General features: G+C 44.8%; 1 pseudogene; it reads left to right on the forward strand.

The window, feature by feature from the left end:
• Nucleotides 1-240: 240 nt before the first annotated feature.
• LOC124974978 (N-lysine methyltransferase SMYD2-like) lies at nucleotides 241-8,475 on the forward strand (annotated as a pseudogene).
• Nucleotides 8,476-10,811: the final 2,336 nt, after the last annotated feature.

Below are 10,811 nucleotides of genomic sequence, written 5' to 3' on the forward strand. Positions count from 1 at the left end.
CTTGTCAGGAACTACACACACTGTGTTGTTTCTTTTTCTCAGTTTGGAGCTGAACTTCAGAAGGCAGGTGAGTGTCCCCCAATCCCACATTCTGGAAGCAGCTTGCCTGGAACTTTGAACACAGGGAGGCTGGACCCTGCAGCACAAAGGCTGTGTCAGCACCAGCTGCCCTTCGCAGGGAGTCGCAGCCTGGGCATAGCGGCACCAGCGCCCCTCCACATGCACCCACCTGCAGCCACCATGAGGGCCAAGGGCCATGGCGGCCTGGAGTGCTTCTGCAGGCTGGGCAAGGGCTGGGGCTGCAGACTCTACAGCCCTTCCAGATAGGGAACTTGCTCTTCTCCTGCCCAGCCTACGCCCTACGTGCTCATGGTCAAGGAGCGGGGCAACCACTGCAAGCACTGCTTCGCCAGGAAAGAAGGATTGTCAAAATGTGGAAGATGCAATCAGGCATTTTACTGCAATGTGGAGTGTCAGAAAGAAGATTGGCCCATGCACAAGTGGAGTTTTCTCCTATGTTTTTTTTGGGGGAAAACTGGAATCCTTTGGAGACTCTGAGGCTAACAGCAAAGATTCAGGCCAAACAGAAAAACCACCCAAAGAGAACACCTTCAGAGAAATTGTTATCTGTGAAGGAGTTTGAATCACATCTGGATAATTTGGACAGTGAGAAGAAGGATTTGATTCAGAGTGCCAATTCTGCTCTCCATTAGTTCTACTTTAAGCACCTTGAATTCCCTGACCACAGCAGACTCGTGGTTTGCAGAGGTTAACTGTAATGGCTTCACAATTGAAGATAAAGAGCTTTCTCATTTTGGATCTGCGATATTTCATGATATTGCATTGATGAATCATAGTTGTTGCCCCAATGTCATTGTTGTGGGGTTTTCCGGGAACCCCAGCCTCGGGCATGGTCAAGATGGCGCCTGACGCTGAGCCAGAGGCGGCCAGCTATACAGTAAACAACCAGCGAATTCCAATAATTGGCTAGTTAATGATGTGACTAGAGCATGCCCCCCCCCTCGTGCACCTGTCCTGTGCCTGCAGCTGTCCGCGTTTATCTTGTGTACTCTCCCCTGATTGACTGAAGTGTATATAAGTCTGGTGGGTGGGAGAGTAGGGGGAGAAGCTGAGGAAGGGACGGAAGAAGCGGAAGAACCGGCGGCGACGACGGCGGCCGCGGCAGCAGCGGGAGCGGAGCTGGAAGGAGGAAGTACGCGGGAGTGGAAGGAGCTGGGAAAAGGGAAGCTGAGAGTGCGCAGGAGCTAGGGGTAAGAGAGCATAGGAAAGGAACTGTGTACAATAAACTTCCAAAGCTTCAGACGTTTGCCGTGTCTCTCTCTGTGGCAGAGGGGACGCGACAGCTGGTGCCGAAACCCGGGAGGATAAAAGGGACAAGGTAAGATATCTTAAAATTTTTTAACAAGCTAAACCGGTTATAAAGAAGTCAAAAAAGGTAAATAGGTAAAGAAGTCAAAAAAGGTAAACAGGTAAAGAAGTCAAAAAAGGTAAACAGGTAAAGGAGAGGCGCCTCGACGTTCGCGGTATAGCGACTATCCGGATACGCGGAATGCGGTCCAGTTAAAGGGTATCAGGACACGCTATCAGCGGTCCTGGGGGCACGCGGAATGCGGTCCAATTAAAATAAAAATAAGGACACACGGAAGGTGGTCCGGTATCGGGACACGCCATTAGCGGTCCTGGCGCGTGGAACGCGGTCTAATTAAAGTGAAAGTAGAAACATGCTTGAAGCGGTCCTACGTGAAAAGCCGCTATAAAAATTTTAATGCGCACTTTATAGTTTTCCCTTCAGCAATTTCCTTGTTCCTGGCAGCTAGGCCACTGTTATTGTAATTGCCATAACTAAAGCTATTCAAATTAGTAACAATAGGGTCTGAATGCAGTAACCCCTCAGGGAACCATTAAAAAACAATGGGAGCCATTGAGGAAAAAAAAAAAAAAAAAAACAGCCAAAGTAAAAAAAAAAGCCGCTTAGTGTGCCACAAGGGGTATCTTCATGAACAGGATTTAATAGTAACAGAAAAGAACGCTTAAAGAGAATGAAGTGAGGAAAAATTGAGTGGTGGTGACCTAGAAAATAATTGCTCAAAAAATCTAAGAACAAGGGAAAAAAGGGAACTAAGTCTAACACAAAGAACCCCCAAAAGGAATAACCAAGTGGTAGTGAAAACTTAAGAACAAGGGAAAAAGGTAGGAGAAACCTAAGCCTAATAAAAAGAGCTTCAAGATTTGTAGAACCTGCCCGTATTTGAGGAGCAAATGGAGATACCATCAACCCTTAGAAAAACTTTAAAGAGGCAGTTAAGACTTGGAGATAGGTATGCAGAGCAGTGTTATCTGGAGAACAATGGCTAATTGGGGAAGCTCAGTGGCAAGAAACAGCTGTTGAAACTGCTTGCAGAAACATAGTGGCAAGGTTTCCCGATAGAAATGTTAATAGGAGAAGGCCAATACGTTTCAATAGATGCACAAAATCAGCAGCAAGGAGATAATGCCCTAACAAAAGATAAGAGATAACTATAGTAAAATCTGTTACACCTGATGCCCCAGGGCTATGTCCAAGATGCAGAAGAGGAAGTCATCGGAATAGTGCCTGTCAGCCTATTAGAGATAGGGAGGATAATTTCCTAGGTTCGAATCCTAAACTTCAAAAAAACGGGAGACAGGGCCCTCCCCGGGGCCCTCAACAAGTTCCCCGACGGTGGTATCCTCCCACAGAGAAGGGGAGCGCAGGGCCACCTCAGGGAGTGCAGGATTGGACATCTGTGCCACCTCCAGACTCATACTAACCCCAGATATGGGGGTGCAGATGGTTGATACCGACTGGCATGAAAAAATCCCACAGAACAGTGTAGGGCTATTACTAGGTAGAGGTTCCTCAACACTAAAAGGACTTATAGTACACCCAGGGGTTATTGATCCTGATTTCACTGGACAAATAAAAGCCTTAGTCTCTTCACCAAAAGGAATTACGGTCATCTCTCCAGGGGATCGCATTGCACAAATGCTTATATTGCCCAGTCGACATTCTTTGTGGCCCAGTGAAAATACAAATAAAAGACAAGGAGGTTTTGGATCAACAGGAACCACTTTAATAAACCTTACTATGGATATGGGACAGAGGCCCCTCCTAAAATTAAAAGTGGGAAATATGGAATTTACAGGTTTATTAGATACAGGAGCAGACAAAAGTATTATCAGTGCAATGGTCTGGCCAAAGCACTGGCCATTGATCACAGCAGCTCAGAGCTTGAGAGGCTTAGGAGTAGCAGAGAGCCCCAATCAAAGTGCTTCCTCATTATCATGGAAAGATACAGAGGGACACACAGGAATATTTCAACCATATGTCTGTAATGTTCCTATTAGCCTATGGGGACGAGACGTCCTGCAGCAAATGGATATGAAACTCACCACTGACCAGATTTACCAAGGGACTCCTGTAAGAAATATGTTACAAAATATGAATTATGATGATAAAAAAGGATTAGGAAGACATAGCCAAGGATCTACCCAACCACTGCCTTTACTTCCACCAAAAAATGATTCTCATGGATTGGGTTTTTCCTAGGGGCCACTGATGAACCATCAATCCCTATAATATGGAAAGATGATAAGCCTCGCTGGATTCCACAGTGGCCCCTAACAAAAGAAAAGCTAGAGGCAGCTCATAAGTTAGTACAAGAGCAGGTACAAGCAGGTCATTTACAACATTCTACCTCTCCTTGGAATACTCCAATATTCTTAACAAAGAAAAAATCAGGAAAATGGAGGTTATTACATGATTTGAGAGCCATAAACGAACAAATGTACCCTATGGGACCCGTCCAATGTGGACTCCCTCTTGTCACTGCACTACCAAAAAATTGGCCTACTATTATTCTGGATTTAAAAGATTGCTTTTTCTCTATACCCTTACACAAAAATGATTGTTGGAGATTTGCCTTTACTTTGCCCTCTCTTAATCACACTCAGCCTGACCAGAGATTCGAATGGACTGTGTTGCCTCAAGGTATGGCTAACAGTCCTACTATATGTCAAGTATACGTAGATAAAGCGTTAACAACTACTAGACAAAAGTTTAAGAGATTGTTGATTTATCACTATATGGACGATATATTTATTTGCCATCCAGAAAAAGAAGTTTTGTTAGAAGCATTACAATTTATGACTCAAGCATTAGAAAAGAGAGGATTAACGATAGCCCCTGAAAAATTACAATTAGAGGAGATCCAAGAATATCTGGGTACAAGGCTCACTGCTACTACAGTCAGACCAACAAGGTTGACCATCAGAACAGATCAATTGAATACCTTGAACGATTTTCAGAAACTCTTAGGTGACATTAACTGGATCAGATCCTATTTAAAATTGTCCACAGGGGAATTAAAACCTTTATTCGATATATTAAAAGGTAATCCTGACTTGAATTCCCCTAGGAAACTTACTCCTGAAGCACGGATATCCTTACAGCTAGTAGAGAATAGACTTCAGCAGTGTTACATTGATCGTTGTGATCCTACTCAACCATTAAGTTTAATCATAATCTCGGAGAAACATACCCCTTTTGGCATAGTTTGGCAAGGAGGACCTCTGCAAAGTATAAATCTCCCTAGCTCTCCAGCTAAAACATTGCAATTATATCCCCAAGCTATTGCTCAGGTAATATTCAAGGGAATAGAATCTTGCATTACTGTCTTTGGAATCCATCCGTCTATTATTATAACTCCTTATTCCACTCAGCAAATTAAATGGTTAATTATGATGATTGGTCAGTATTATATTGTACCACTTCAGCTCAGTTCGATAACCATTATCCCCAACATCCCTGGATTCAATTCTGTAAAAATACTCCCATAGTTTTTCCAAAAGTGACTAGTGTCCAGCCTCTTAAAGATTGTGTAACCATTTTTACTGATGGCTCCAAAAATGGAGTAGGTGCAGTACTTATCGGTAAACAACTTCATACCATAATAGTTCCACCCAACTCTGCACAGGTTACTGAACTTGCAGCTGTAATATTAGCCTTTAAATTAGCAGATAATCAGCCATTCAATCTTCTATCTGATAGCTTATATATCGTTAACGCTTTACAGGTTCTTGAAACGGTACCTCATATTTCTTCCATGTCCACGGTAGCTTCTTACTTTACTACACTACAAAACCTTATCCTACAGCGTAAACATCTATTCTATGTAGGACATATTAGAGCTCATTCTAATTTACCAGGACCTTTGGCCAATGCTAATGACTTGGTAGATATGGCCACCAAATCAATTTTTGTTTTTTCCATAGAGGAACAGGCAAAACTCTTTCTTGAAAAATTTCATGTAAATTCCACTACTTTGAGCAGAAAATTTCCTATATCTAAATGTATGGCTCGACAAATAGTAAAAAATAGTCAACATTGTGCTCCTTTAATCCCAGTGCAATCCTTTGGAGTTAACCCTAGGGGACTGCTGCCTGGTCATATTTGGCAGATGGATGTAACCCATATTTCTGAATTTGGTACTGTTAAGTATGTACATGTGTCAGTAGACACTGCTTCAGGGGTCATTATGGCTTCCGCTCATTCTGGAGAAAAGGTAAAAGATGTCATTCAACACTGCCTACAAGCATTTGCTGGCTGGGGCATACCTAAAGTTATTAAAACAGATAATGGTCCTGCTTATACTTCCAAAAGCTTCCAGTTGTTTTTACAAACATTTAACATCCAATCAGTCACTGGCATCCCCTATAATCCTCAGGGACAGGGCATTGTGGAAAGAGCACATCTTACTTTAAAAAATTGTCTAAATAAACAAAAAGGGGGAATAGGAGCCTCCTACAAGTCTCCTAAAGATAAACTTAACTTAGTTCTTTTCATTCTAAATTTCTTAACACTGGATAGGGACGGCCATTCTGCAGCTGATCGACATTATAATCCCCATAATACTTCTCAAGTATGGGCAAAATGGAAAGATATCCTGACAGGTTGTTGGAAAGGACCGGATCCAGTCCTTCGTTGGGTCCGAGGGTCTGTTTGTATTTTCCCACAGGATCAACAGACTCCAGTCTGGATTCCAGAAAGGCTGGTCAGAGTTTTACAGCATGCAAGTGATTCTGCTCCTCCTCACAATGGCGAGTCTGAGCCTTCCTCCAATAATGAAAACTCAGACGGAAAGGCAAACCCGGAACCTATGGGCCATTGTTAGCCTGGCCATATTTTTCATTTCTGACTAACATATTTTTTATCCTTCCTTTTCTTGCTTTTCACCAATTTCTCTACAAGTCTGTCAATTCTACTGATGATTTTTCAGGTCGTGCTGTTTTTGGTGACAAGGATATTTCTAGCCTTTCTTTGCTTTAACAGGAGGAATTTCTGTACTTTGCCGTTGGAATCATGCTACAAATCAGACCCAGAGTAGAGCAACTCGTTCTGCTGACTCCAGCTGTGATATTGTTTTTCCTCCCACGTCAGCTTGTGTATTTTCTCTTTTTTATGTTTCTACCAACTAACATTTCTAATAATACCTCTTAACTGTTCACTAACTGTGTCCTATCTCTCACAATGCTGGAATGGTTCTTTTGCCACCTGTGCAATTTGCACATTTCTATCTTCCTACCAGTCCTAGTTTCTGTTGCAGATACAGAATTGTCAGTGCTATTATCAAGAAACAGAAGAGGCTTTGACATTGCAACATCCATGATCGCTGCCACCACAGTCCTTGCAGTAGCAGCATTGACACAACCACAACAACGATCATTCGGCCGAGAATGCAGTTGCAGCCTTGCAGACCATAGAGACTCTATCAGAGAATGGACTCATTATAAGAACAAGTGGATGCTTTGCAAGAACTTTTGGGACTGGGATGCGTTTATTCCCTGAGAGCTGCTTTGTGTTACCCATATTGTAACTCTATTGGGATGTATATTGTTTCTGTATTTGATATGGCTATAAGGTTCCTCTTCTGTTTATAGAATTGTCAAACAGTGGGCAAGCTTAGGAGCTATGGTGGTACCCCTCTGCCTTGGCCTTCTTCTCTTCATTCGTTTTGGCATGCATCTGCAAGCTAGCCAATAGAGAGATCAAATTGTTTTTCATCAGGCCATGACCGCCCTAAAGGCCGACAGCCCCCCATTAGTATGGCTCTTGATGCTGGATCGGTAGTCAAGGACGGGTAATGAAGGAGGTGGCTGGGTACCAACCTAAGACAGGAGCTGCAGCATGCTCTGCAGGCTCTGATGACGGGTAAGGACATATGCTGACCACTCAGCCTAAGACAGACACGGTCCCGAGCCTTAGTTTAATATTAAAGAAGGGGGATCTGTGGGGTTTTCCGGGAACCCCAGCCTCGGGCATGGTCAAGATGGCGCCTGACGCTGAGCCAGAGGCGGCCAGCTATACAGTAAACAACCAGCGAATTCCAATAATTGGCTAGTTAATGATGTGACTAGAGCATGCCCCCCCCCTCGTGCACCCGTCCTGTGCCTGCAGCTGTCTGCGTTTATCTTGTGTACTCTCCCCTGATTGACTGAAGTGTATATAAGTCTGGTGGGTGGGAGAGTAGGGGGAGAAGCTGAGGAAGGGACGGAAGAAGCGGAAGAACCGGCGGCGACGATGGCGGCCGCGGCAGCAGCGGGAGCGGAGCTGGAAGGAGGAAGTACGCGGGAGTGGAAGGAGCTGGGAAAAGGAAAGCTGAAAGTGCGAAGAAGCTAGGGGTAAGAGAAGCGTAGGAAAGAACTTGTGCACAATAAACTTCCAAAGCTTCAGACGTTTGCCGTGTCTCTCTCTGTGGCAGAGGGGACGCGACAATTGTGACCTACAAAGGGACCCTGGAGGAAGTAAGAGCCATACAGGGAATCAGTCCTTGAGAAGAGGTATTTACCAGTTATACTGACCTCCTGTACCCAACAAAAGACAGGAATGACCGGCTAAGAGATTCTTCCTTTTTTACCTATGAATGCCAGGAGTGCACTACGAAAGACAAGGGTACAGCAAAGGTGGAAATCCTCAAACTCAGCGACTCCCCAAAGGAAGAAGCCATCTGTGAAATAATCGGATATGCACGTGATGTCATTGAGGGATTCTGGAGGGCTACGCACTACAAATCCCCTACTGAGCTGCTGGAAATCTGCAAGCTCAGTTAGGGGAAGATGAGTTCCGTGTTTGAGGACTATAATGTATATATGTTGCACATGATATACCAGGCCACAGGGGTCTGCTTGTACATGCAGGACTGGGAAGGAGCCCTGAGATATGGTCAGAAGATCATTAAGCCCTACAGTAAACACTATGCTTTGTACTCCCTCAACGTGGCCTCCCTGTAGTTGAAGCTGGGAAGACTGTACATGGGCCTGGAAAACAATGCTGCGGGAGAAAAAGCCCTGAAGAAGGTCATTGCAATCATGGAAGTAGCTCATGGCAAAGATCATCCATATATTTCTGGGATAAAATGGGAAATTGAAAGCCACTGAAATTGTGCATCATTTCGGTTTCCATTCAGAAACCTTAAAGGATTTGAATATTTCAAATGTTGGGCACCACTCCAGCACTTCTCTAAACTAACTGGAATGAAAACACTTCTTGCATTTAAACCTTACACATGCCATCTTGGACGGTGTTCTTGTTCTTTCACCAAAATATTAATTTGGAATGCTTTCTTTTTTCTAAGAGTAATGGCATGGGTTCATATCCTATACTTTGAACACATTGAGTTTTTAAAATTGCATTTATTTTTCCCCTCATGCCTATTGTAATCTTCTGAACAAACTTGACTGATGTAAGAGAATAAAGAGAGTATTCAAGGTTAAAAAAGAATAAAAACGGTTCCAGTTATTTTATTCTGAATTTATTTTTAATGCCAATGACAACAAAAGAGCTCTTTTACATGAGTTATTTTACAAAACAGAAAACACTATGTCCTGAAATGGCATTCTAGAGAAATTAAAGAAACATTTGACATGAAAGAGATGGAAGGCAACCAACCCTGTTCACTTTCACTTGGGAGAGGTCTTTCCCTCCCCCTTCCCTTCCCCCTCCTCTCTCCCACTATTCTCTTACCCCATCCTTCCCCAGCTTCTGGAATTTTCTCCTCCCTCTCTTCTCTAGTTACTCCTGCTCTTCCTAAAAATCTCTTATAAACTGTTCCTTCCCCAAAAAGGACAGCACCCTGTTCCCACAGAGCTTAGAGACTCACTGGAGAACTGAAGGTTTCTGAGATGTTTTTTGCACCTGCCTCAATCAGCTCCATGGAAAAGGGACAAGAGCACTGAGTGGGAGTGCGGCAGACAGGGATGAGACATTAGGGGAACTCTGAGAATAGGTCTCCCATAACCCTATACCCTCCGCTCTCTGTCCCCCACCAGGGACTCAGCATGTGTGAAGTGCTTGGTAAATGACCATGGAGTCACTTTATGGAGTGGAAAGGAGACTACCTCTGGCATGTGGCTTTAAAGTGTGGCTAATATCCCCAGCTCCAGGTTCAAAGCAGAACCCGCAGAGTCTACAAGTCTAACATTTTGGCTCTTGCCACCGACCATGCTGCTGAGCACAGGTATGCTCCTCCTCAGGTGGAAACCCAATATAACTCATCATTTCCCACCTGTAGCTTAATTGCCCTGGGAATTCAGCCCTGGGGAGTTTCCTCTTGAGGAAAGCTCCCCCAACCGAGATCCTGCTGAGCTCCTGCCTCAGGATGGGCCTTCCCCTCTGGCCTTCCAGGCTGTTTCTGAGATGCCCCACTCCTTGGGCAGTCCCTCGGCTCCCCTGCCCAGGACTAGTGTGTGTCAAGTGAGAGGCAGCAGCCCAGCTGCCGTCCAGATGGAACTCATTTGTTCACTTATTTACCAAGCACTTATAGGTTCCAGGCACTATTCCAGATGGCTATCAATAATAATTCAATTAAGGCAACTAGCTTCCATAGCTTAGGAGTGAAGCCTGACTGGAGGCACAGTTCCTGACTCCCTCCCCAGAAACAATAGGGCAAATGAGTGGTGCCCAAGATCTGCTCCAGCACCCACTCCCCAAGGACCGGTCAACTCTCCACATCATCACGCTATAAGCAAAGTTGCCATTGTAGCCAGGGCTCACAGCACCATTATCCAGTCCAGTCTGCCCTGTACTCACCCCAGGCAGATCTCCCAAGTACCACCAAGCTCTAACAGCAAAGGCAGACTGTCCTTCTCCTCCTTGCTCTGCCTGAGGTTCTCCTGTGGACACCCTGAACCTGCCCACAGCACTGAGCATCTTCTCTTCATCACTTGCATGACCACAGCCCTAATCCACTTCTCCATCTCTCCCTGGTCATCACAGGCTCTCTGCTCTTCCTACCGACGCCATCTTTCTGTCCCGTGGCATCTGGACAATCTTGAGGACCTCCCTGCTTTCTCTTTCCTAGCTTCAGGTCTTCACAAACTGAGTGAACTTCAATGGTTTCTTGTCCTCAGAGTACCCAGGGAAGCATTTATTTGGAAGAATGTAAGCAGGCTGACCTGCCTAGCCTCATCCTTGGCCTCGTGTCCCCACCTGTGCACCAGGTCTCCGTCCCTGCCTTTCCAGGCTCTTGCAGCTGCATAAACAGCACTGTCTGCATAGAATGTGCCTCCCACACCCTCTAACTGCTCACCACCCCCGCCGTGTCACCACTACTGAGATGGTGCAGGACAGTCACACAAGTATCAACTCAGGAGCCAGGAAAACCGCATCAGCGTTTAGCTTGTATACTTGCTGGGTGGCCTCATGTCACCTCACCTTTGTGTTTTTCAGTGTCCCCCATCTTTAAAGTGGAATGATACTAAGTTGTGTTATAGAG

Source organism: Sciurus carolinensis, unplaced genomic scaffold, assembly GCF_902686445.1.
Source record: "Sciurus carolinensis unplaced genomic scaffold, mSciCar1.2, whole genome shotgun sequence".
In the NCBI taxonomy this organism is placed as follows: Eukaryota; Metazoa; Chordata; class Mammalia; order Rodentia; family Sciuridae; genus Sciurus; species Sciurus carolinensis.